The 7,185-nt window shown below is 42.6% G+C and overlaps 1 non-coding gene across 1 annotated transcript; it reads right to left on the bottom strand.

Annotated features, from left to right (window-relative positions):
• Window positions 1-464: 464 nt before the first annotated feature.
• On the bottom strand, window positions 465-572 carry LOC112799284 (small nucleolar RNA R71). Its single transcript, XR_003200859.1, has one exon. It is a non-coding gene; the product is annotated as a small nucleolar RNA R71 (small nucleolar RNA).
• Between the last annotated feature and the right edge of the window lie 6,613 nt (window positions 573-7,185).

The raw sequence follows: 7,185 nt of genomic DNA, 5'->3' as shown, positions 1-7,185 counted from the left end.
AAGCTAAAGCACAACTCTCTGTAGAGGACCTAAACGAAATCTTCAAAGAAGAAGAACCTATGGCAGCCGAAAACAACAACAATGCCAACAATGCAAGGAAGGTGCTGGGTGACTTTACTGCACCTACTCCCGACTTCTATGGGAGAAGCATCTCTATCCCTGCCATTGGAGCAAACAACTTTGAGCTTAAGCCTCAATTAGTTTCTCTAATGCAACAGAATTGCAAGTTCCATGGACTTCCATTGGAAGATCCTCATCAGTTTTTAGCTGAATTCTTGCAAATCTGTGACACTGTCAAGACTAATGGGGTTGACCCTGAGGTCTACAGACTTATGCTATTCCCTTTTGCTGTAAGAGACAGAGCTAGAACATGGTTGGACTCTCAACCTAAAGAAAGCCTGGACTCTTGGGAAAAGCTAGTCAATGCCTTCTTGGCAAAGTTCTTTCCACCTCAAAAATTGAGTAAGCTTAGAGTGGAAGTCCAAACCTTCAGACAGAAGGAAGGAGAATCCCTCTATGAAGCTTGGGAAAGATACAAACAATTAATCAGAAAGTGTCCTTCTGATATGCTTTCTGAATGGAGCATCATAGGTATTTTCTATGATGGTCTCTCTGAACTGTCCAAGATGTCTTTGGATAGCTTTGCTGGAGGATCTCTTCATCTGAAGAAGACGCCTACAGAAGCTCAAGAGCTGATTGAAATGGTTGCAAATAACCAATTCATGTACACTTCTGAAAGAAATCCTGTGAACAAAGGGACTAGTCAGAAGAAAGGAGTTCTTGAGATTGACACTCTGAATGCCATATTGGCTCAGAACAAAATATTGACTCAACAAGTCAATATGATTTCTCAAAGTCTGTCTAGAATGCAAAATGCACCAAGCAGTACTAAGGAGGCTTCATCTGAGGAAGAAGCTTATGATCCTGAGAACCCTTCAATGGAAGAGGTGAATTACATGGGAGAACCCTATGGAAACACCTATAATACTTCATGGAGAAATCATTCAAATTTCTCATGGAAGGATCAACAGAGACCTCAACAAGGTTTCAACAATAATAATGGTGGAAGAAACAGGTTTAGCAATAGCAAGCCTTTCCCATCATCTTCTCAGCAACAGACAGAGAGTTCTAAGCAGAATAACTCTGACTTAGAAACCATGGTCTCTGATCTGATCAAAACCACTCAAAGTTTCATGACTGAAACAAGGTCCTCCATTAGAAATTTGGAGGGACAAGTGGGTCAGCTGAGCAAGAAAATTACTGAACTCCCTCCTAGTACTCTCCCAAGCAATACAGAAGAAAATCCAAAAGGAGAGTGCAAAGCCATCAACATGGCCGAATTTTGGGAGGAAGGAGAGGCAGTGAACGCCACTGAGGAAGACCTCAATGGACGTCCACTGGCCTCCAATGAGTTCCCCAATGAGGAACCATGGGAATCTGAGGCTCAAAATGAGACCATAGAGATTCCATTGGACTTACTTCTGCCATTCATGAGCTCTGATGAATATTCTTCCTCTGAAGAGGATGAGTATGTCACTGAAGAGCAAGTTGCTAAATACCTTGGAGCAATCATGAAGCTAAATGACAAGTTATTTGGAAATGAGACTTGGGAGGATGAACCCCCTTTGCTCACCAAAGGACTGGATGACTTGTCTAGGCAGAAACTGCCTCAAAAAGAGACAGGATCCTGGGAAGTTTTCAATACCTTGTACCATAGGCACCATGACCTTCAAGAGGGCCTTGTGTGACTTAGGGTCAAGTGTAAACCTCATGCCTCTCTCTGTAATGGAGAAGCTAGGGATCTTTGAGGTGCAAGCTGCAAAAATCTCACTAGAAATGGTAGACAATTCAAGAAAACAAGCCTATGGACTTGTAGAGGATGTTTTGGTAAAAGTTGAAGACCATTACATCCCTACTGATTTCATAGTCCTAGAGACTGGGAAGTGCATGGATGAATCCATCATCCTTGGCAGACCCTTCCTAGCCACAGCAAAGGATGTGATTGATGTTGATAGAGGAGAGTTGATCATTCAAGTGAATGAAGAATCCTTGATGTTTAAGGCTCAAGGATATCCCTCTATCATCATGGAGAGGAAGCATGAAGAGCTTCCCTCAAAACAGAGCCAAACAGAGCCCCCACAGTCAAACTCTAAGTTCGGTGTTGGGAGGCCACAACCAAACTCTAAGTTTGGTGTTGAACCCCCACATTCAAACTCTAAGTTTGGTGTTGGGAGGTTCCAACATAGCTCTGAGCATTTCTGAGGCTCCATGAGAGTCCTCTGTCAAGCTAATGACATTAAAGAAGCGCTTGTTGGGAGGCAACCCAATGTTTTATAATTAACTATTTTCTTTTGTTATTTTATGTTTTTTGTAGGTTGATGATCATGAGAAGTCACAAAATCAATGAAAAAAAGCAAAAACAGAATGAAAAACAGGAAGAAAAACAGCACACCCTGGAGGACGCACCTACTGGCGTTTAAACGCCAGTAAGGTTAGCTGTTGGGCGTTTAACGCCCAGTCTGGCACCATTCTGGGCGTTTAACGCCAGAAAGGGGCACCAGACTGGCGTTAAACGCCGAAAAGGGCAAGAAGCTGGTGTTAAACGCCAGAAATGGGCACCAGCCCGGCGTTTAACGCCAGAATTGGCACAAAACGAGATTTTGCTTGCCATTTGGTGCAGGGATGACTTTTCCTTGACACCTCAGGATCTGTGGACCCCACAGGATCCCTACCTACCCCACCACTCTCTCTCTTCTTCACCCATTCACCAATCACCTCAACACCTCTTCCCCAAAAAACCCTTCACCTATCAAATCCCTTCTTTCTCTTCACCACTCACATCCATCCTTCATAAAACCCTACCTACCTCACCATTCAAATTCAAACCACTTTCCCACCCAAACCCACCCTCACTTGACCGAACCTTACCCTTCCCCCTCTCCTATATAAACCCATCTTCACTCCTTCATTTTCACACAACCTAAACACCACTTCTTCCCCTTCTTGGCCGAAAACAAAAGCCATTCCCATCTCCTTCATTTCTTCTTCTTCTACTCTCTTCTTTCTTAATTTGCTCGAGGGCGAGCAAACCTTTTAAGTTTGGTGTGGTAAAAGCATTGCTTTTTGTTTTTCCATAACCATTTATGGCATCCAAGGCCGGAGAAACCTCTAGAAAGAGGAAAGGGAAGGCAAAAGCTTCCACCTCCGAGTCATGGGAGATGGAAAGATTCATCTCAAGGGTGCATCAAGACCACTTCTATGAAGTTGTGACCTTGAAGAAGGTGATCCCCGAGATCCGACATGAGATTCGAAGAAGAGGTTGGGAAGTCCTTACCAACCCCATTCAACAAGTCGGAATCTTGATGGTTCAAGAGTTCTATGCCAATGCATGGATCACCAAGAACCATGATCAAAGTGTGAACCCGGATCCAAAGAATTATCTTACTATGGTTCGGGGAAATACTTGGATTTTAGTCCGGAAAGTGTAAGGTTGGCATTCAATTTGCCCATGATGCAAGGAGATGAACATCCTTACACTAGAAGGGTCAACTTTGATCAAAGGTTGGACCAAGTCCTCACAGTCATATGTGAAGAGGGCGCCCAGTGGAAGAGAGATTCAAGAGGGAAGCCGGTTCAATTGAGAAGGCATGACCTCAAACCCGTGGCTAGAGGATGGTTGGAGTTTATCCAACGCTCAATCATCCCCACTAGCAACCGGTCCGAAGTTACCATAGACCGGGCTATCATGATTCATAGCATCATGATTGGAGAAGGAATAGAAGTTCATGAGGTTATAGCTCAAGAGCTTTATAAGGTGGCGGACAAGCCCTCTACCTTGGCAAGGTTAGCCTTCCCTCATCTCATTTGTCACCTCTGTTATTCAGTCGGAGTTGACATAGAGGGAGACACCCCTATTGATGAGGACAAGCCCATCACTAAGAAGAGGATGGAGCACACAAGAGACCCCACTCATCATGAGATCCCTGAGATTCCTCAAAGGATGCACTTTCCTCCACAAAACTATTGGGAGCAACTAAACACCTCCCTAGGAGAATTGAGTTCCAACATGGGACAACTAAGGGTGGAGCATCAAGAACACTCCATCATCCTCCATGAAATTAGAGAAGATCAAAGAATCATGAGAGAGGAGCAACAAAGACAAGGAAGAGATATTGAGGAGCTCAAGCACTCCATAGGATCTTCAAGAGGAAGAAAGAGCCGCCATCACTAAGGTGGACCCGTTCCTTAATTTCCTTGTTCTTTATTTTCCAGTTTTTTCGAATTTTAGTGCTTATGTTTGTCCATGTTTGTGTCTTGTGATCATTAGTGTCTTAGTGTCTATGCCTTAAAGTTATGAATGTCCTATGAATCCATCACCTCTCTTAAATAAAATATGTTCTTAATTGAAAAAGAGTAGAATTGCATGAATTTTGAATTTTATAACAGTTTGATTATTTTGATGTGGTGGCAATACTTTGGTTCTCTGAATGTATGCTTAAACAATGCATATGTCTTTTGAATTTGTGGTTCATGAATGTTGGCTCTTGAAAGAATGATGAAAAAGGAGACATGTTACTGAGGATCTGAAAAATCATAAAAATGATTCTTGAAGCAAGAAAAAGCAGTGAATACAAAAAAAATCCTAAAAAAAAAGAAAAAGAAAAAGAAAAAGAAAGAAAAAGAAAGAAATAAAGTTGTGATCCAAGGCAAAAAGAGTGTGCTTAAGAACCCTGGACACCTCTAATTGGGGACTCTAGCAAAGCTGAGTCACAATCTGAAAAGGTTCCCCCAATTATGTGTCTGTGGCATGTATGTATCCGGTGGTAATACTGGAAGACAGAGTGCTTTGGGCCACGGCCAAGACTCAATAAGTAGCTATATTCAAGAATCATCATACTTAACTAGGAGAATCAATAACACTATCTGGATTCTGAGTTCCTAAAGAAGCCAACCATTCTGAATTTCAAAGGACAGAGTGAGATGCCAAAACTGTTCAGAGGCAAAAAGCTAAAAGCCCCGCTCATCTAATTGATACTGATCTTCATAGATGTTTTTGGAATTCATTGCATATTCTATTCTTTTTATCTTATTTGATTTTCAGTTGCTTGAGGACAAGCAACAATTTAAGTTTGGTGTTGTGATGAGCGGATAATTTGTACGCTTTTTGGCATTGTTTTTAGTATGTTTTTAGTATGATCTAGTTAGTTTTTAGTATATTTTTATTAGTTTTTAGTTAAAATTCACTTTTCTGGACTTTACTATGAGTTTGTGTGTTTTTCTGTGATTTCAGGTATTTTCTGGCTGAAATTGAGGGACCTGAGCAAAAATCTGATTCAGAGACTGAAAAGGACTGCAGATGCTGTTGGATTCTGACCTCCCTGCACTCGAAGTGGATTTTCTGGAGCTACAGAAGCCCAATTGGCGCGCTCTCAACGGAGTTGGAAAGTAGACATCCTGGGCTTTCCAGAAATATATGATAGTCCATACTTTGCCCAAGATTTGATGGCCCAACCCGGCGTTCAAAGTCACCCTCAGAAATCCCAGCGTTAAACGCCGGAACTGGCACCAAAATGGGAGTTAAACGCCCAAACTGGCATAAAAGCTGGCGTTTAACTCCAAGAGGAGTCTCTACACGAAAATGCTTCAATGCTCAGCCCAAGCACACACCAAGTGGGCCCGGAAGTGGATTTTTATGTCATTTACTCATCTCTGTACACCCTAGGCTACTAGTTCTCTATATATAGGACCTTTTACTATTGTATTTTCATTGGGGTAGCTATCCTTGTTTTGATGCTATCTTAGATCACTGGGAGGCTGGCCATTTGGCCATGCCTAGACCTTGTTCTTATGTATTTTCAACGGTGGAGTTTCTACACACCATAGATTAAGGTGTGGAGCTCTGCTGTACCTCGAGTATTAATGCAATTACTATTGTTCTTCTATTCAATTCCGCTTGTTCTTGTTCTAAGATATCACTTGTTCTTCAACTTGATGAATGTGATGATCCGTGACACTCATCATCATTCTCACCTATGAACGTGTGACTGACAACCACCTCCGTTCTACCTTCGATTGGGTGAATATCTCTTGGATTCCTGATACACGATGCATGGTTGATCGCCTGACAACCGAGTGCTCGCCTGACAAACGAGCCAGCCATTCCGTGAGATCAGAGTCTTCGTGGTATAGGCTAGAACTGATGGCGGCATTCAAGAGAATCCGGAAGGTCTAACCTTGTTTGTGGTATTCTGAGTAGGATTCAATGATTGAATGACTGTGACGTGCTTCAAACTCCTGAGGGCGGGGCGTTAGTGACAGACGCAAAAGAATCACTGGATTCTATTCCGGCCTGATCGAGAACCGACAGATGGATAGCCGTGCCGTGACAGGGTGCGTTGAACATTTCCACTGAGAGGATGGGAGGTAGCCACTGACAACGGTGAAACCCTTGCTTAAGCTTGCCATGGAAAGGAGGAAGAAGGATTGGATGAAGACAGTAGGAAAGCAGAGAGACGGAAGGGAAGGCATCTTCATACGCTTATCTGAAGTTCCTACCAATGAATTACATAAGTATCTCTATCTTTATCTTTATGCTTTATTCGTTTATCACCATACCCATTTGAGTTTGCCTGACTGAGACTTACAAGGTGACCATAGCTTGCTTCATACCAACAATCTCTGTGGGATCGACCCTTACTCGCGTAAGGTTTATTACTTGGACGACCCAGTACACTTGCTGGTTAGTTGTGCGAAGTTGTAGTGATCACAATTTCGCGCTATCACATTCCTAGGGAAGAACGACTCGGGACTAATACTCTCGGTTATAGATTGTAGATTTGTTTGATGATGGATTTTACGTCGGTTTAGACTATACTACGATTGATTGCTTGATAATTTCTATACCGGCAAAAATCCAATCGTCAGATGCTCCATTCAGAAAGCATGTCAGAGGGACACTTTCTGATTAATTGTTTGTATCTTTCCCAAGCTTCATAGAGGGGTTCTCCTTCCTTCTGTCTGAAGGTTTGGACTTCCACTCTAAGCTTACTCAATTTTTGAGGTGGAAAGAACTTTGCCAAGAAGGCATTGACTAGCTTTTCCCAAGAGTCCAGGCTTTCTTTAGGTTGAGAGTCCAACCATGTCCTAGCTCTGTCTCTTACAGCAAAAGGGAATAGCATAAGTCTG

This window comes from Arachis hypogaea, chromosome 4 (genome assembly GCF_003086295.3).
Source record: "Arachis hypogaea cultivar Tifrunner chromosome 4, arahy.Tifrunner.gnm2.J5K5, whole genome shotgun sequence".
In the NCBI taxonomy this organism is placed as follows: Eukaryota; Viridiplantae; Streptophyta; class Magnoliopsida; order Fabales; family Fabaceae; genus Arachis; species Arachis hypogaea.
The sequence above is the reverse complement of the archived record's forward strand: the minus strand, read 5'-3'. Positions and strand labels throughout refer to the sequence as shown.